This window comes from Crinia signifera, chromosome 12 (genome assembly GCF_055691185.1).
Source record: "Crinia signifera chromosome 12, ASM5569118v1, whole genome shotgun sequence".
NCBI classification, from domain to species: Eukaryota; Metazoa; Chordata; class Amphibia; order Anura; family Myobatrachidae; genus Crinia; species Crinia signifera.
The window spans coordinates 54,754,665-54,773,840 of record NC_139228.1 but is presented as its reverse complement, the minus strand read 5'-3'; positions in this window follow the sequence as shown (position 1 = coordinate 54,773,840).

Here is a 19,176-nt window from a genome sequence, read left to right as displayed (position 1 = left end):
CCTGTGTGACCACGTGTGACCTGCTGGGTGGTCTGGAAACTGTGAGATCTGTTATGTGCAGCCACCCACTAGGTATGGATACTATGAGGTATTGACTCCTGGAGGGGTTACTGCCTTATACTGGGTGACAAAAATCCTAGGGTGAGATTCAATAGGATGAGAGATTCGGTAAGAAATAACCAGTTTTTTTTAAAGCGGCAATCATTTACACTGCAAGATCAGTTTGATTTTGCAGTGTAAATGATTGCAGCTTTAAGAAAAACTGGAGATTTCTTCCCAAATCTCTAACTTTCTGGTTCTCTCATCCTATAAAATCTCACCCCTAGGGTGACATTTAATAGAATGAGAGTTTTTCGCACTTTCAAAATCGCCCATTATCACACTTTTTTTAATCCAATTTTTGCCGCGGATTCGCATATTTAATGAGGTGCGTGTTCTGGAAAGAAAAGTGCGATTTACTGCGATAATGTGCAAATTTTCGGCATGAAAATGTGCGAATTTGCGGTAATGTTCGATTTTGTGTTTGTAAGAAAAAAAAATGCGCATAACAAGCCCTGGGCTCATTGAGCCGGACCTGCTTCCAAAAATACAGGGGACAAAAAGCGTAGGGGTCCCCCGTATTTCTGAAACCAGCCCCAGACTCTTGGACTGGTCCTGGTTCAAAATACGGGGGACAAAAAATCTGGGGGTCCCCCGTATTTTGAAACCAGCACCGGGCTCCAACAGCCCGCTGTGTCACGCCACAGCCGGGGGACACTTTTTACATAAGGTCCCCCGGCCGAAACATGAGCACCGTGGCTGGTCAGCCTTGGACGGGGTACCTGGAGGAGTGGAGACCCCCCCAACAAAGGGGTGTCCCCCCCCAGGCTTCACCCGTCCAGGGCTGAAGCCCGGGGCTGTCACCGGCGTCCGTGGCCAGTGGACGCCGGCTTGATAGGGTGAAATCTGTCAATCCTAACATTGCTTTATACAGGAGAACTACAAGTACCAGCAGACCTCCCCCGCAGGCTGGAACTTGGAGAACCACAAGTCCCAGCATGCGGGGCATTAATGGGCCCGCTGGGACTTGTAGTCCACCTGTAAAAAGAATGTTAAAAGAAAACACACGCAGAGAGAAGTATAACTTAATTACATACACATACACACACGTCACTTTTACACCAACATACTTACCAATCCAGGATCCAGCGCTGGTCTCCCTCCTGCATAGACGGCTGGTGCCGATAACAGCCTGTGTAGCGCAGTCCCAGCGCTACACAGGCTGAGAGCGTGATTGGCCGATGCGTCTCCATGGAGACGCAAAGCTCTGCCCTGATTGGCTGAGCTATGCGTCTCAATGGAGACGCATAAGCCAAAGACGCTGTCAGCCTGTGTAGCGCAGGGAGTCAGCACTACACAGGCTGTTATCGGCACCGGAGAAAGACGGTTCAGCCCACTGACAGTGCGGGCTGAGCCGGCTATGCAGAAGACAGACCAGCGCTGGATCGGTAAGTATGTTGGTGTAAAAGTGAGGTGTGTGTATGTGTATGTAATAAAGTTATACTTCTCTCTGTGTGTGTTTTCTTTTAACATTCTTTTTACAGGTGGACTACAAGTCCCAGCGGGCCCAATAGTATGGAAATCGCTACATAATTTTTCGGTGCAGCTTATACAAAGCGACGTCTGAATCATAGAAGTTGTTTATTTTATTTGATAAAAGATGAACTTGCTGGAAATCAGTTATTGAGACATATTTATAACAATGTATCTGCCAATACAAATCTTCAACAATAACAAATCAGGCAACTTTTACAGGAAATAATGTATGTAGAAGTATAATAAATGTAAAAACAGACATAACAACAAAAATGTCCCCAGTAGCGCCAGCTCTCTCCCAACTGTAGCCTGAATGATATGCAAATTCTATGCAAATGAATGCAAAGATAAACACAACATTATTATATATACAGTTGGTATGTAAACACGTTCTAAATGCATGACATTATCCTATCCTTATATGCGCTATCTGCCAATGATGTATCCGAAATACAGAAGAGCGGTTTAATCCATCGGGGTTACAGTGTAAGTAGATCACCGATCACAGCAGGAAAAATGACCAAAAGAAAAAAAATAACCAAAAAAAAACATTTATTTTTGCAAATGTGGTCACATATCTGCATCTGTAATACCCCTTTCACATCACACAAAATTACCCGGTTCATGCTGGTTTTTTGCCGGTTCCACCCAGTAATTTGTGTAATATAAAAGGGGTCACCGGTTACGAACCAGGTAAAAAGAAGGGTTCTCACTAGTTCGTTGCCATGTTTCTGTGCTGTGTGAACAGATTAATCTGGTCTAGTGACCCGTTTTCCCCTTTACACTATGGAGGAGGCAGCACTTGGAGCAGTGCTAGCTGTAATCGCTGCCTCCTCCCCCGCCCCCGATGACGCTCCGTAGCTCCGTCGCGTCCCCACATGACGTCAGCGAACCGGCAATATTGCTGGGTCGACTTTGTGATCAGAACAGACTGCACATTCAGGGTCACACCAGGACTGGACTGTTTGTAAGTCCCGGTGTGACCCTGCATTTGCAGTCTGAAACCAGTATAACCCAACACCTAGAAATCTGTGTCTGTTCCGGCAGAATGTTTGGTGCACAAGTAGCTGGATATTCCATTTTCTGTAAAACTTGACAATTCAATTGAGTAACACAGATTTGATTAAAAAGTGTTTTGGCCTCCAAGAACACCTTCATCTCCCCCATTCCCGAACTCCGCTGCCTGGGTGTAACGCTTGACTCCTTCCTCTCCTTTGCATCCCACATCCAAGCTCTGGCCCATTCTTGTCAGTTCCAGTTATGCAACATTGCCCACATCAGGCCATAAACTCTCCCAGAGTGCAACTAAACTCATCATCATCTCACGGCTCGATTCCTGCAATATTCTCCTCACTGGCCTCATTCACTCCCATCTCGCTCCCCTCCAATCTGTCCTCAACTGTGCAACCAGGCTTATCTTCCTCTCCCGCTGCCCCACTTCACCCAATCCCCCCAAATCTGTACTGTCTCCCATTCTCCTACAGAATCCTCTTTAAATCTTTCACACTCACATACAGGGTCATCTCTAATTCCACTGCTCCATTTATCTCCAACCCCATCTCCATTCATACTACCTCCTGCCCTGTATGGTCAGCCGACACCTGTCCTCTCTCCTCCACCCTGATCACTGCATTCCATGCTAGAGTACAGGACTTTGCCCGTGCTGCACCCCTTCAGTGTAACGCACTCCCTCGCTTCATTAGACTCTCCCCGACATTCAAAGCTTCAAATGGGCACTGAAAACTCATCTATTCATCAAAGTGTACCCCTCCGCTGCATAAACTAGTCCTGAGGCTGGTTCTCCGACCCCCTGCCTCATGCCTTGACCATCTCTGCTTGCTTACATCCTGCCACCACCCTCTTGCTTCACCTCAAGTCATCTGTCGGTCGCCCCTTCCCACTAGATTGTAAGCTCCTCTGAGCAGAGCCCTCTTCTCTCCTGTTGTTCAAGCCCTCTTCTCTTCACATTTCACTGACAGCTCTCTCCTGCTACTTACATCTAAGCTGTAGTGTATTGTATTGTGGTGCTCTTTGTTACCGGTTTGATTGTGTTATTTACAGATGCCAACCGCCAACCCCCGCCAGCTGCCAGATGGGGACACGCACGCTTCCCACCGCCAGTCCCCACGAGTGCCCCCACTAACCCTGCCCATCTCCCTGAAATGGAGACGGGCAGGGTTGGCGTCCCCCGCCAGCCGGAAAATGGAATGTGCGTCTCAGTCAGATGGAGTGCAATATCGCCAGCAGGGGGCATTCTGGCGAGCCCCGGAGCCGGCTGAGAGGCCCTCCATCTGTATTTACTGTAATGTTAAGTTCTGTCTCCCTGAACTGTTCTAATGTACTGTATGCCCTCTGTACGAAGATGGGAAACACATGTAGGGCCTTTTAAATAAAATTTATCAATAATAATAGTTTGATCATGCATGCACTCAGTATTAAGGAATTTGGTTGTAGATGCCAATGATATGAATGGTGGATATTTTCTGTTTAGCGCTTCACAATAAATGGCACAATGTAAATCATCTTTAATGAAATTATAATGCAACTTGTGATTTTACTAATATATCATATTCCAGTCATTATTATACCTGCCCACTAGATGGCGCTTGTGTTTGGTGGGCGCCGTGCCCCTATGACACAGGATCAGCTCTTCAGGAGACGCTGAGGCATTTTGTTGGTGTCTTCTTGCGTTAGCTTGTAGTCAGATAAGATAATGTACAGGGACGATCATTGCCAAATTTTACAGTTAGTAAGAATCCCGATAGACCGTCTCCGTGCTAAGACCGGGGAGAGTTTTATTCACCACCTGGCGTTCCATATGCTTCATTATTTGCTGTTTTCCCAGAATTTATTTTGAGCAGCCTCAAGGTTGAGAAATGCATTTGAATAGGTGACCAAGCTCTGCAGATGGTGTACGGGATGATGGAGAGAGCGGTATATGTCATGTAACCCAGGCTTGCCCACCTGTTCCTGTGTAACAAAACTCGGTGTAATGAGGATAAAATAACATTTACTCAGCGCACCGTCCAGGCTGTAGCCAGTATTTTCTGCGCTCATTAAATCGGGCTGGCAACAAAACGGATGTGGGAAATATAGTGAATTAAATTACATTAATGCAACATTTCAAAGTAAATGGCATGAAATCATACTGGGCATGTTCAGCTACTTGTGAGATTTATGTCAATGTGAGACGCGGGCTGCAGAAGGAACATATCCCGCTGTGCGCTGTAATGGGAACGGGAATGGGCACCAATGAGCGTTCCGATAAATTGGTTAAATCGAATGGATTTAACCACTTTGTCCATTTTTATCTGTTATCCAGTGTGTGTGTGTGGGAACAAACGGTTTATTGTCATTCGCTCATACACATTACCAGAGAGATTCTATCTATTATCGTCCAGAAGGTTCTAAATAAATAAGTAAAAGCTGACTGGTTGCCCATAGCAACATCCCATCTTCAATAGAACTCCCATCTTAGTAAATTCACCCCTTATCGTCTGAACAAGCAGCCCAATCTTGAATGGAGTGGGAAACAGATGATGTCGCTGAATGATATCGTTGACAATATCGTTCAGAGTGTATGCACTACATCATTTACCGAGAGTTCAGTGGGAAACCCAGTGGCGTAACTGTAGCACCGCAGCCCTCGTGGTCGTGGGGGGGGGGGGGGGGGGCGCTGTGCATATGGGGGTGCCGGGGGGGCTGTGGTGCTATAGTAATCCCCCATGCCCCCCATCCCCCACATGCTTACCTGTCCGCGCGTCCCGGCTCCCCACCTGGCTTCAATCAATGCTATGGAGACGGACCACGATAAAATGGCCGCCCCATAAAGCAGACAGTTCTCTGAAACTGTCTGCGGTATGGGGGCGGCCATTTTATCGTGGTCCATCTGCATATAATTTATTGAAACCAGGAGGGGAGCCGGGACGCGCGGACAGGTAAGCATGCGGCAATGTGGGGAGGGGGCACGGGGGGCCGGACGGACGGGCGCCCCAAACAAAGCTACGCCGCTGGGGAAACCAGTGACTATATTGTCTAGTGTGTACTGTAAGAGGCATAGTTTAGTACACATTAGTGTGACCCTCTTATTCCGTCCCTGCTCGGTGGACTTGCCAGAGCCGCGCCAGATTCATGTGCCTCTCTGAGTGTATGCATATACGTGCTAACAGGATGCTGGTCACTCTATATTAGCCCCAAAGGCTTCACTTATCCACTGATCCACTTCTGTTGCACTTACACATCAAGGCGTGTGTTTTACGGCTATATAAAATGTATTATTTAATGTAATTTAGTGATTTTCCAGTTTGGTGGAATATACTGTAGATATACCCAGCAGGCAGTGTTCCCTCTAAGCTGTGCGCACGTGCGCGCGCACACACCTCGAAGAGTGTGCGCACAGACATTACAAATGAGCGCACAAAGCAGCAGTGGTCCTTTTTGCAGTTGTGGACTCAATTAATGTGTGTTTCACCCATTAAGTACATTGTGTACTCTATTTTGAATGTTTAAATGTTTAATATCATTTTGAAGTAATGTTAACACATATGCTGAACGTCATTTTCCAGTTATATATAAGTGACGCACAAAAATGTAAATTTCATTCCAAAGTTGCACAGCCAAAATCTTTAGCCGCACACAGCCTTCGTAAAATTAGAGGGAACATTGCCAGCAGGTCCCTCTGTATGATATATCTGTACAATGCAGAGAGGGTACAGAACATGTAATGGTATGTATTGCTAAGCGCAGTCATCACATTGCACATCTGTGCTGAGATGGACTCCTCCCAGGCTGCGCAGTGCTGGGCGCACTCACAGACCCATACCCAGCATCTGACACAATATGGCGCAGCCACTGACTGCATTTGGTGGGCACATGCGCGTAATGCAGGGATGCGCCAGCAGCTACAGACACAGAGTCTGGTTAATGAATAATTAACCTGGTAAATGTATAAGCTGCAGATCTGTGAATAATTTCTGTTTACTCCGCTCCCTCCATAGACTTTACAAAGTGGAAGCGATCATCCTCAGCCGCCATTATTATCAGACGTCCTGGCGCCTGCACATTCGCGTATGAGAGAACCAGCATGTAACAGTACTACAGCATGTGCTTTATAGCGTACCATGAAACATGGTTGTCAGTCCATCCGCCCATCATATCGGTCGTGTTGCTAATGCCACAGAGTTTGGACAGCATCGTCTTAGTACATGGCTGAAATGTTGCCAAAGTCTTCTAATGATTTGTTTATCCTGATAACCAGCTTCTATCTATAATAAATATGGAGGCAGTATACTCAGCTTTCACTGTGAGAGACGCTTTCACTGTGTTTATGGAAAGTAACGCTGGCGCTGGGAACATGGTAGGAGGGGGGGGGGGAGGAGGATCCATTGGATGGGGAGTGGATGCAAATGGATTTCCTGTTCTTCGTTCGGCTGCAATGCCATTATCAGCCTTGGACAAACTATCCTGGTTGTCACATAATAATTGCATGTAAGTGTATTTAACCAACTGCCTACAGGCATAGTACTGTACACACAACACAACCCACCCCATCGCTTGCATGCTAAATTCATAATCTTCCAACCCAGTCCACCTGGTGTGCGTGTGTGTGTTACACTTATCTACTCACCTGGATCCTGAGGGAGACCCCCTGATTTTTTGGGATAGTCAACACACAGCCCCAGAAAAGTGAACACATTTCCCGCTTCCTAGTGAAGTTTGATTTACAGATGTATAGGGTGACAATTAATGTGATGCAGTGGTTAAAGTGTGTGTGTGGGGGAATGGGACGGGGACGGGGTGGACAGTAATTCCAGTAAAAAAAACACCACCCACGTCAAAAGATAATGCAGCGACATCCAAAATCCCCCTTCCTAAGTACCTGGTGGCTCCATGGTTCTCTTCCACCTGTGGCCTGCACCTCTTGGTACTCATAAGTTCCATAACCTCTCTCTCCTGGACCACTTTAAACCCTGATAGGATGGGATTTTTAGTACGGTTCTTAAATTGCACAATACTGCATTTCCCAAAATCAGTAATTTTTTTGTACAAATCAACTATTAAAATGGGATGCGAATTTGCGGGTAAAAAGTGTGAAATGGTGCGATATGGAGCAATTTTTAGTCATGAAAATGTGCGAATTAGATATGACTATTCATGAAAGTGAGCAGTATTTAGTAAAAAAAATTTAAAAAAATGGCGTGGGGTCCCCCCTCCTGAGCATAACCAGCCCGGGCTCATTATGGTGCCAGACCTGGTTCCAAAAATATGGGGTACAAAAATCGTAGGGGTCCTCCATATTTTGGAAACAGCACCGGGCTCCAACAGCCGGTGGTGTCATGCCACAGCCAAGGGACACTGTATGTAAGGTCCCTCGGTGGTACCATGCTCACCGTTACTGGTCAGCCTTGGATGGGGGGACTGGGGATCCCCTCAATAAAGGGGTCCCCCCTTAGGCTTCACCTGTCCAGGGCTGAAGCCTGGGACTGTCCCCGGCATCCCTAGGGGGTGGACGCTGGGATGATAAAATGAAAAAAAAAAAACATTGCTTTAACAGTGAACTACAAGTCCCAGTGAGCCTCTGCCGCATGCTGTGACTTGGCGGACCACAAGTCCCAGCATGCAGGGCATTAATGGGCCTCCTTGGACTTCACCTATAAGAAGAAAGTTCAAATCAAAACACATACACTAATTTTACACCAGCATACTACACACCATTTCAGGCTCCAGTGGTGACTCTCTGCTGCAGCTTTGCCCCGCACTGACTGCAGGGTGACCCGGCTCCCCGCTGTCATCCTGTTATAGAAGCACTCAGCCCTGACTGGCTGAAAGTGTCTCTATAGAGATGCCTACAGCCAATCAGGGCTGAGTGCTTCTATAGCACTGTAACAGTGCGGAGGAAGCCAGCTCACCCCCCAGTCAGTGCGAGGGGAATATTTCCACTAATATTTTTGCTAGTGGAAAAGGGGTACTGCAGCTCATAGTCAGCTCATTGCATACTGTACACTGTATATCAAGTAATTGTAATTAACACTTGGGACTCAAAAACCCAAAGGCTCAATATAGTATCAAGGGTACTATAATGGAAACTACTGAGGAGGAAAGAGATCTAGGAGTCACTATTTCAAGTGACTTAAAGGCAGGAAAGCAATGTAGCAAAGCAATGAGGAAGGCTAGTCAGATGCTTGGTTGCATAGGGAGAGGAATCAGTAGCAGAAAAAAAGACGTAATAAGGCCACTTTATAGGTCATTGGTACAGCCTCATCTGGAATACTGTGTCCAGTTCTGGAGACCATATCTTCAGAAGGATATAAATACATTAGAGACTGTACAAAGAAGGGCAACTAAAATGGTGCATGGCCTACATCACAAAACTTACCTGGATAGACTAAAATATCTTAACATGTATAGTTTGGAGTGGAGAAGGGAAAGAGGGGACATGATAGAAATCTTCAAATATATCAAGGGTTTTAACATAGTACAGGAGATAAATTTTCTTCAAAGGAAAAGAAGTAATAAAACACGAGGACATGCACTGAAACTGGAGGGAGGTAGGTTCAGGGGAAATGTTAGAAATAATTACTTCACAGAAAGGGTAGTGGATAAGTGGAATAACCTCCCATCAGAGGTGGTAGAGGCTAAGACAGTAGAACAATTTAAGGTACTTATGTAATATCTGGGCTCCCATGTTAAATGCACCCCATTTTTTCACCTCTACTATCCAACTACGCATGGAGTTGATTTTATATAGTGTGGCGAGCGCAGCGAGCCACCGTGCCCTAAGCGTGGCGAGCGCAGCGAGCCCCGCTAGGGGACGCAGTCTCATAAGAAAAACGGGAGCCCAGATATTACATAAGTACCCAATTTAAACATGCTTGGGATAGGCATCTCCTATATATTTGGCTACATCTGTCACTCAAAGTGGGTGTCTGTGTCTATAACGCTCTGTTCCTGGACTTTCCTCTTAATGTGTGATTGCCTTCATCTGTGCTGAACACCTTTCTGAGAAATTAACCTGTTTAAAACAGGTGATGGCAATCATACATTAAGGGGAAGTCTAGAAACAGAGCATTGTGTCCCTCCTGGAGAGGGTCATGTTGGGAGGTATGTGACGAGAACCAGCCCAGTGAGCCCACAGACAGTGCCAGACACCCACTGCCTTCCCATGTTGCCCAGCACTGCTACTCCACAGCCACCAGGTGAGCGCCCCCCTCCCGCGATTTGCGGCAAAACCTCCCCCCCGCGCGCCCCCCCCCTCCCGCGATTCGCGGCAAAAACACCCGCTCCCCCGCGACCCCCCCTACCGCGATTCGCAGCAAAAACCCCTGCGACCCCCCCTCCCGCGATTCGCTGCAAAAAGAACCCCCCCACGACCCCTCCCGCAATTCGCGGCATAACCACCACCCCGCGACCCCCCCCTCCCGCGAATCGCGGCAAACCCTCCCCCGTGACCCCCCCCCCGATTCGCGGAAAAAACACCCCCCCCGCGACCTCCCTCCCGCGATTCGTGGCAAAAAGAACCCCCCCGCGACCCCCCCTTGCACGATTGGCGGCACCCCCCCTGCGACCCCCCTCCCGCGATTCGCGCCCCCCCCCCCCCCGCAATTCGCAGCAGCCCCAGGATTAAATGGCACATGCAAAACACTGACATGGCTATGGTCGACAATGAAAAAGGTTGACATGAGTTTTTGAAGATTTATTTTTAATTTTTTCATATTCATTGTCATGTGTCGACATGGACACCAATGAAGTGGCACACTTATGTCAACATTTACATGTGTTGACCTTTCTGTGTTGATTTTTTCTTGTGGCGATTCGCGTCACCCCCCCCCCGCAACCCCCCCTCCTGCGATTCGCGGCACCCCCCGTGACCCCCCACCTCCTGCAATTCGCGGCAACCCCCCACCGGAACCCCTGTGAACCCCGCCCTCCCGCGATTCGCGGCACCCACCCCCGCGACCCCCCCTCCCGCAATTCGCGGCACCCCCCCGTGATTCGCGGCAGCTCCAGAATTAAATTGCACATGCAAAACACTGACATGGCTATGGTCGACAATGAAAAAGGTTGACATGAGTTTTTGAAGTTGTTTTGTCATTTTTTGAATATTTTCATATTCATTCTCATGTGTCGACATGGACACCAATGAAGTGCCACACTTATGTCAACATTTACATGTGTTGACCTTTCTGTGTTGATTTTTTTCTTGTGGCGATTTGCGTCACACCCCCCCCACCCCCCCCCCACAACCCCCACTCCCGCGATTCACGGCACACACACACACACCTCCCCCGCGATTCTCGGCACCCCACCCCGTGACCCCCCCTCCCGTGATTCACGGCACACCCCCGCGACCCCCCCTCCCATGATTCGCCGCAACCCCCGCCCCGTAACCCCCCCTCCCGCGATTCGCGGCACCCACCCCCGCGACCCCCCCTCCCGCAATTCGCGGCACCCCCCCGCGATTCGCGGCAGCTCCAGAATTAAATTGTACATGGAAAACACTGACATGGCTATGGTCGACAATGAAAAAGGTTGACATGAGTTTTTGAAGTTTTTTTTTCATTTTTTGAATGTTTTCATATTCATTATCATGTGTCGACATGGACACCAATGAAGTGCCACACTTATGTCAACATTTACATGTGTTGACCTTTCTGTGTTGATTTTTTCTTGTGGCGATTCGCGTCACACCCCCCCACCCCCCGGCGACCCCCACTCCCGCGATTCACGGCACACACACACCCCCCCGCGATTCTCGGCACCCCACCCCGCGACCCCCCCTACCATGATTCGCCGCAACCCCCGCCCCCGTAACCCCCCACCCGCGATTTGCGGCAACCCACCCCGCGACCCCCCTCCCGCGATTCTCTGCAATCCCTCCCCTCCCGCGATTCACAGCATCCACCCCCCACAACCCCCCCTCCTGCAATTCGCGGCACCCCCCGCGACCCCCCCTCCTGCAATTCGCGGCACCCTCCGTGACCCCCCTCCCGCGATTCGCGGACACCTAAGTTTCAATACAGGGCATCTTTCATACAATTCTAACCATATTTCTCATATACAAACGTTCACAAATTAAGGGGGCGCAGCCCCTTACGACGGTGTGAAGAGCGCCCGTAGGGCGCGATGAATCACCTAGTATGTATATCTTTACCAAGAAATAAGGATCAAAAAGGGTTGAGATTACCAGAAGGGTAAAAAAAGGGGCAGACTAGATGGGCCAAATAGTTCTTATCTGCCGTCAAATTCTATGTTTCTATAACTGAGTGCTCCTAACCACTGAGCAGCTCATTTTCCTATGTACAGCAATTTGTCCTTTCAAACTGCGTACCAATATTCTTACATAGAAATGTAATTGCATGATGAGCAGCCGTTAATACAGTCTTACTCCTCTGTTCACAGCGTCCTATGATCAGTTCCTTCTTGGATTCCATGCTAACACCGGCCATGGGTAATAATGTTATTAGAGTGATCCGTGACTGTTGCTCTCCTGGGACAGCGTGCTGTGGACAGGTACCGACCGCTGAGTCCACATGAAGTGAGTACATTTGCTTTGTGCTGTACACGTAAATGACTGAAAATACTTAATCTCTGCGTGTTTTATTGCAGCGAGCAGGCCGTCTGCTTTTAATTTCCTGCAGCTTAACGTGAGATCCCCACTATGTATTCTAATATTCCTGCCTAATACCTCAATGTTCTGTCCCCCCCTCATTCACGCCTTGGGATAATTGCAACACCTTGCCTGCAGCGCCAAGTACAGTTCTACCTTAAAATAAATGAGGCTGATCTGTAATTCCCCAAGGAACCAATTCTCTAATAAACCAGTCATTACGCCTCAGAATAACATCAAGTCGAAGGTACATGCGCATGTACTAGGGATTAGATTCAGAATTGTTCGCACAGGTCCGAATACGCCCCCGTCCCCGATGGCAGCAGTCTGCGATTGCGCCATCATGTCCAGTGTGTGAGAAACACTCATTGGCCCTTATTCAGATCTGAACGCAGTACAAATTTGTTCTCAAAATGGGCAAAACCATGTGCACTGCAGGTGGGGCAGATGTAACGTCAGGGGCAAACGCAGGATTTTCAGAAGGGGGTTTCCAGAGGGGCGGAGCAAAGCACGGAGATGGACACTTAGGTGACCCAGTATATGCTTTGATGTCCCGCGGGTGGTAGGGGGTATTATATCCACCGCTCAGCATGTAGGGCCTGCATCAGTAATTTCCACTAATTACCAGGGGTGCATTTAGGGATGAGGGCACCCCTAGGCACAACAATAATGTTCGCACCCCCCCCCCACCACCTGATTTATAAAAAAGCCAATAGCTGACAGGTTCTTTTATTATGAATACATATTTACTACGTAGGACAGTTTACAGGGGCAGTATCTGCATGTCCCATCCATGTACACTCTATTTAAGATGTAATATAGTACAGTACAGTGGATATTTTGCAGTTATTGGTACATTTTGGGCTGACAAATGGGAAATTCGGCTCTGCTAATTACCCCTTTACTGCACAGATTGTGGGAGATGAAGTGGGAGAAGGGGGCATTGGGCTGAATGAAGGGGCCCTGATACATAACTTCCAGGGTGGTAGAGGATGTTTAATATGCAGAGGAGGGGTGTATAGTGGAGTGGGCTTATTATTCCTAATTTTCTGGTGGGAGGACAACTTGCTTGACTGCAGATATCTCCAGTACCCGGAAATAGATTTCTTAGATTTTAATGGAATTAAAAACTAGAGAATCCCACCTACCAAATGGTATTGGGGACTAGGGGATCAGAGTTCAGGAGGCAGAGCAATCTGCCAACGAGTATATAAAACTACATACCAGGTGTGTGGAGCTGGAGCAGTAACCAGCTGCTGAAAGGCTGATATCTCTGGTTCTGGGAACAGTAGAGACAAGCTACTAGTGTCCATCAAAGGGGGAGAGTCCCAGCTTTTGGAATATACCCTCAGAAAAACTCTAAGTCAGACAGAATCTGAAATATCTGACTGGGAAGAGCAATTAACAGGCTTGGATGGGGACCACTGCTTTGAAGTCAGATATCTCCGGTTCCCAAGGTCCGATTTAAAAAATTCTTGTACTCTTGGAAAGAGGGGACCCTCAGCTTTCAGCCTAGGTCCCATAGACTACTGGTGGGTTTCTGGGTACTCGGAAACCCCCCCTGCGTGCGCTACTGAACGTGCAGAGAGAGTTCGATTTGGGTGGGTTATTTTGTTTCTGTGCAGGGTAAATACTGGCTGCATTATTTTCACATTGCAATTTAGATTTCAGTTTCAGCACACCCCACCCAAATGTAACTCTCTCTGCACATGTTACATCTGCCCCACCTGCAGTGCACATGGTTTTACCCATGTTGAGAACAGATTTGTACTGCGATCAGATCTGAATAAGGGCCATAAGGTCTTATTCTAGTTCACCCTTAGAGGCAAATTCCTTCTTAGATGGACAAAACCATGTGCACTGCAGGTGGGGCAGATGTAACATGTGCAGAGAGAATCAGATTTGGGTGGGTTTTTTCTTCAAAGTGAGATCTATAGTGCAGTGTAAAAATAAAGCAGTCAATATTTTCCCTGCACAGACACAAAATAACTACCCCAAATCTAACTCTCTCTGCACATGTTACATCTGCCCCCCTGCAGTGCACATGGTTTTGTTCATCTGAGAAGGAATTTGCCTCTAAGAGTGAACTAGAATAAGGCCCAATGTCACGTATCATCCTCTGTGAATCCTGGCACAGGTAGGCTTGAGCAGTTACACAAATATCCCCACAATAACGGTATTTAGAAGTCTATTGCCGTAACTGTATCACAGAAATGATATACATTGCTGCATCCTAATGTGGCAAAAAATAAAAAAGAGATAAAAAATATACTTTTTTCAAAATAAATGGCTACGACTGTCATAAGGCGGAGGGCTGTGTGCGCAGAACTACATTACACGGTTTTATTTTGCGAGCTCCTGCTCCCTGTGCGCCTCCCTCTGTCAGAAGAGTTCTGCAGCTCCCAGCAGCTCCTCGTTTGTTTGTAATTTACCTCGTCTGTGCTTTGTGACCCATATTCCTGACATGCAGTCATGGGGACTTGGGGATTTGTGAGCGGCAGACAGGATATGCTGCCTGCATTGTAATTACACATTAAATGCAGGATGTGAGACTCTCGCTGCTCACTGGCTTTGCTTGTGCCGCGCAGTAAATATGGTACCTGGCGACGCAGGTGGAGGTAGAGTGATTGGCAGCCATCTGAGGAAGGTGGCGTGTGTGGCTGCCAGCCAGCTTCTCTACAGGACATAAAGGGGTCTGGGATGGGGAAGAGATGGGATGAGGGGAGTTAGCGGGGCAGGGAGTGGGTGGGGGATGAGCGCTGAGCATTGTACTCTAGGAGAATAAGCAGAACATGCTCAGGTGACAGAATAGCATGTACAGGTCTCTCCATGTAACAGATTAGCGTGTACAGGTCTCTCTATGTAACAGGTTATCATGTACAGGTCTCACCATGTAACAGATTAGCATGTACAGATCTCTATGTAACAGGTTAGTATGTACAGGTCTCTCTATGTAACAGATTAGCATGTACAGGTCTCTCCATGTAACAGGTTAGTATGTACAGGTCTCTCTATGTAACAGGTTAGCGTGTACAGGTCTCTCTATGTAACAGGTTAGCGTGTACAGGTCTCTATGTAACAGGTTAGCGTGTACAGGTCTCTCTATGTAACAGGTTAGCGTGTACAGGTCTCTCTATGTAACAGGTTATCGTGTACAGCTCTCTCTCTGTAACAGGTTAGCATGTACAGGTCTCTCTATGTAACAGGTTATCGTGTACAGCTCTCTCTCTGTAACAGGTTAGCATGTACAGGTCTCTCTATGTAACAGGTTAGCGGGTACTGGTCTCTCTATGTAACAGGTTATCGTTTACAGGTCTCTCTATGTAACAGGTTATCATGTACAGGTCTCTCTATGTAACAGGTTAGTATGTACAGGTCTCTCTATGTAACAGGTTAGCGTGTACAGGTCTCTCTCTGTATCAGGTTAGCATGTACAGGTCTCTCTCTGTAACAGGTTAGTATGTACAGGTCTCTCTATGAAACAGGTTAGCATGTACAGGTCTCTCTATGTAACAGGTTAGTATGTACAGGTCTCTCTATGTAACAGGTTATCATGTACAGGTCTCTCTATGTAACAGGTTAGTATGTACAGGTCTCTCTATGTAACAGGTTAGCGTGTACAGGTCTCTCTCTGTAACAGGTTAGCATGTACAGGTCTCTCTCTGTAACAGGTTAGTATGTACAGGTCTCTCTATGAAACAGGTTAGCATGTACAGTACAGGTCTCTCTCTGTAACAGGTTAGCATGTACAGGTCTCTCTATGAGTTGGAGTACAATGCTTACAACGGGCCTGAGTTCCATTCAGAATGCGGACATTCAACTAATGGGATGCAAAAATACGCATGTCTACTCTTCACACATACCCATCAGCCCACTGCTCTCCACCTGCTAGCACAGCCACCATGGCACTTACAGCAACTCTAAGCTGCACCATTTGAAATATCAGCCCCATTTCCACTCCATGCCCCCACCCAGTTCATGCCAAGTGGACACACTGAAATGTCAATTTAATGAACAGTATATCTCCTGCTCATTCCCAACAGGCCCTGCTCTGTCCCTAGGCCCCACTACCGTTCAGATGCTGTCCCACCCCTTCCATGGGGGTGTCTTCCGATCTTTCCCAACAGGCCCTGCTCTATCCCTAGGCCCAATGCTATTTTTCAGCAGGAACCAGCAGGAACTCAGTTCCTGAACCTCTAATTAAATATGACATCATCAGGAACTAAAAATGTACTTTCCATAAGATAAGTTTTATTTTAAAGCCACCTGTGAGTGCCTTTGTTTCTAAATACAATATATACATCTATCTCTCCCTCCCTCTCTTTATTATATATATTATTTTTTATTTAATTGATCCACCCCCAGACCTGGAGTTCCTGGACCTATTTTTCCAGAAAAATAGTACTGCCTAGGCCCCACTACCATTCAGATGCTGTCCCACCCTTTCCAGGGAGGTGTCTTTTGATCTTTCCCATCAGGCCCTGCTTTGTACCTAGGCCACACCCCCACTCAGATGCTGCCCAACCCCTTCCAGAAAGGTGTCTCCAGCTCCTTCCCATCAGGCCCTCAATCCACTTGGATCCCCATAAGTGATCCTGAACTTGGTTCTACTCAGAACCCCAAAGTTCCCGTGTTTTTGATTTTCAGCAAATCTCATCTCTGAGTGGTACACGTCGCTTGAGATGGTAATAAATTGTTATGTTTCTGTGACACGACAACTATAACGGGACTACAAGCTCCAGCATGCCATGAGTGCAAGAGGTCACGCTATCCATAGCTGCCTGTAACTCTCACAGAAGTAGCTTCCCGCCAAAGGCGTGGAAGCTGACAGCGGACCCTGTTCCTGACAGAACACAGGGACACTTGCAGGACTCCGAGTGCCTCTTAAAATATCTTGCAGCAAATAAAAGGCCGATCAGTCTGCAATTTAGGAAAAATGTCCTGTTTTACCGGCCTGTTCCCGGGTGAGGAATAACATTTTATTTGCACTTTCAGAAGTATTTACAGACGATGAAAGGGACGGAGCTAGAAAAAAACTGTTTGCGCATAGAAAATGCTGCATCACCGATCTGCGGTTAATTTACTACAGCTTCTAAAGCTGAAAAGCAGTGATGTTGCCCATAGCAACCAACCAATCAGTCTTTCATTTCTCTATTGCAGCCTAGAAAATGATAGACAGAATTTAATTGGTTGCTATGAGCAAATCACATCTTCACTTCCAGTAGTTTTAGTAAATTTATTCCGGGAACCGGACGGAATCATTTTTACCTCAGGAGTTATAGAAGTCTCCAAGGGCCTGGTCCATGGATATATTGTCAGCGAGGAATGCAGGAGGAGTATACATTTCGGATGCAGGACTGGTCCCATGTCGGATAGCGGAGGAGTGTTTGGAGAATGGGTCTGAAAGCTGTTATGGAAATGAATGTAATCCCAAAGTGACCTTGAATTAGTCTCTGAGGCAATTAGCCAGGTTGTATGGGAGCACAATATGAGATGTATATAAGGCGGCAGGTATTGTGTCTACTGATCTCCCATCACAATGGATTAAGATGACTATTGTGCAGGAATATCCTTTGTATGTAAAGCATTTAAGCTTTACTGAGAAATGAAACAATGCAAAATGCAAATGAGGGTGCAGATGGCCGGTGCCTGCGAACTGCAAACGTGCGCCCCATCTTCTCCGCCGCTGACTTTAACGCATGAAGAAATAAGGCCAAAGTGCTGGAAATGGCGCAGCCCCCTATACCTCGCTTAAGTGGCACCATGCCCCCCCTCGTAGTGGGCAGCCAAATGTCTGCAACTGTGGCATACATTTTACATAGAGGAAACAGAAAAGGTAGCTTTAATAATGTCCTGTCTCCAGCACCCCGGCAAGCACAGACTAAGGGGTACAGATGTATCTGTGGCACACAGTGACGTGGCGCTGTAAAGTTGTAAATAAAGTTATGCTGCAAAGCGGCAGCTCCCTTTGTAGAGCAGAGACAGAGCTTTATCGCAATACCCCGATGCTGTGCAGCACATACGCTGCCGCCATCCCCACTAGCAATGCCCAACACCACCTACCCATTTAATGACGTGCACCCCAACCCCCCTGCCAGTGGTTATACGCAGCACTGATGGTCATTGCAGCATCACTTTACTGCACCGGAGGTCACAGAGCAGCAGGGAGCCCAGGAAACCAGCAGCCCTCATCGAAGCACCGATCACAGGACCCTGAGGAGGTGAGTATGAATTTGCACATTATTTTAGAAAAACATTTTTAATAAATGGGCCTCAATGCATACCTCCCAACTTTCAGCTGTTGACCCCAGCACGGCACAGACATTTGCGTTCCTGAAAAGCAGCGTGGCCCTTGTGGGAGGACATGGGCAGCGTTCTATGATGGCAATCCCTAGTTCTGAGAGCTAGACTGGTCATGCCCCCAATGCACAGCCTCTCTTCACTGCTGTGACAGAGGGATGCACCCCACTGCGGGTGGGACTTGGGATAGCATACCTCCCAACATGGTCCATTCAATGAGGGACAAAATGCTATGCTCCTGGACTTTATTGCCAATGACAGTTGCAGAGTTGGGACTGCACCACTGGCCAAAATTCAAATAGAGGACCAGCACCTGCCCAGTGAGTCCCAGACTGTGGTGGCAGTTGGTGGGGCATCTAAGTCCATGATCTTGTCCCTCCTGGAATGGGTTATTTTGGGAACTATGGGACAGTCACAAAAAATTGTGACTGTCCTGCGAAAATAGGGACAGTTGGGCGGTCGGCTCAATTGGGTAAATTTATTAACATTATTTTTAATATGTGTGTCTGTGTGCGGTTGAGATTTGACAGCACGCACTACACTTGTATACATTGGGCACCAAGCGACAGCTACTTGTGCTTCATCCTCATCACATACACTCTCCGTCATATCTATAATGTGGGATAATTCATCATCTTCGCAGCTCATTTCCTTATGCCATAAACCTCTCTACAAAGGGTTCAGCGTTGATTCGG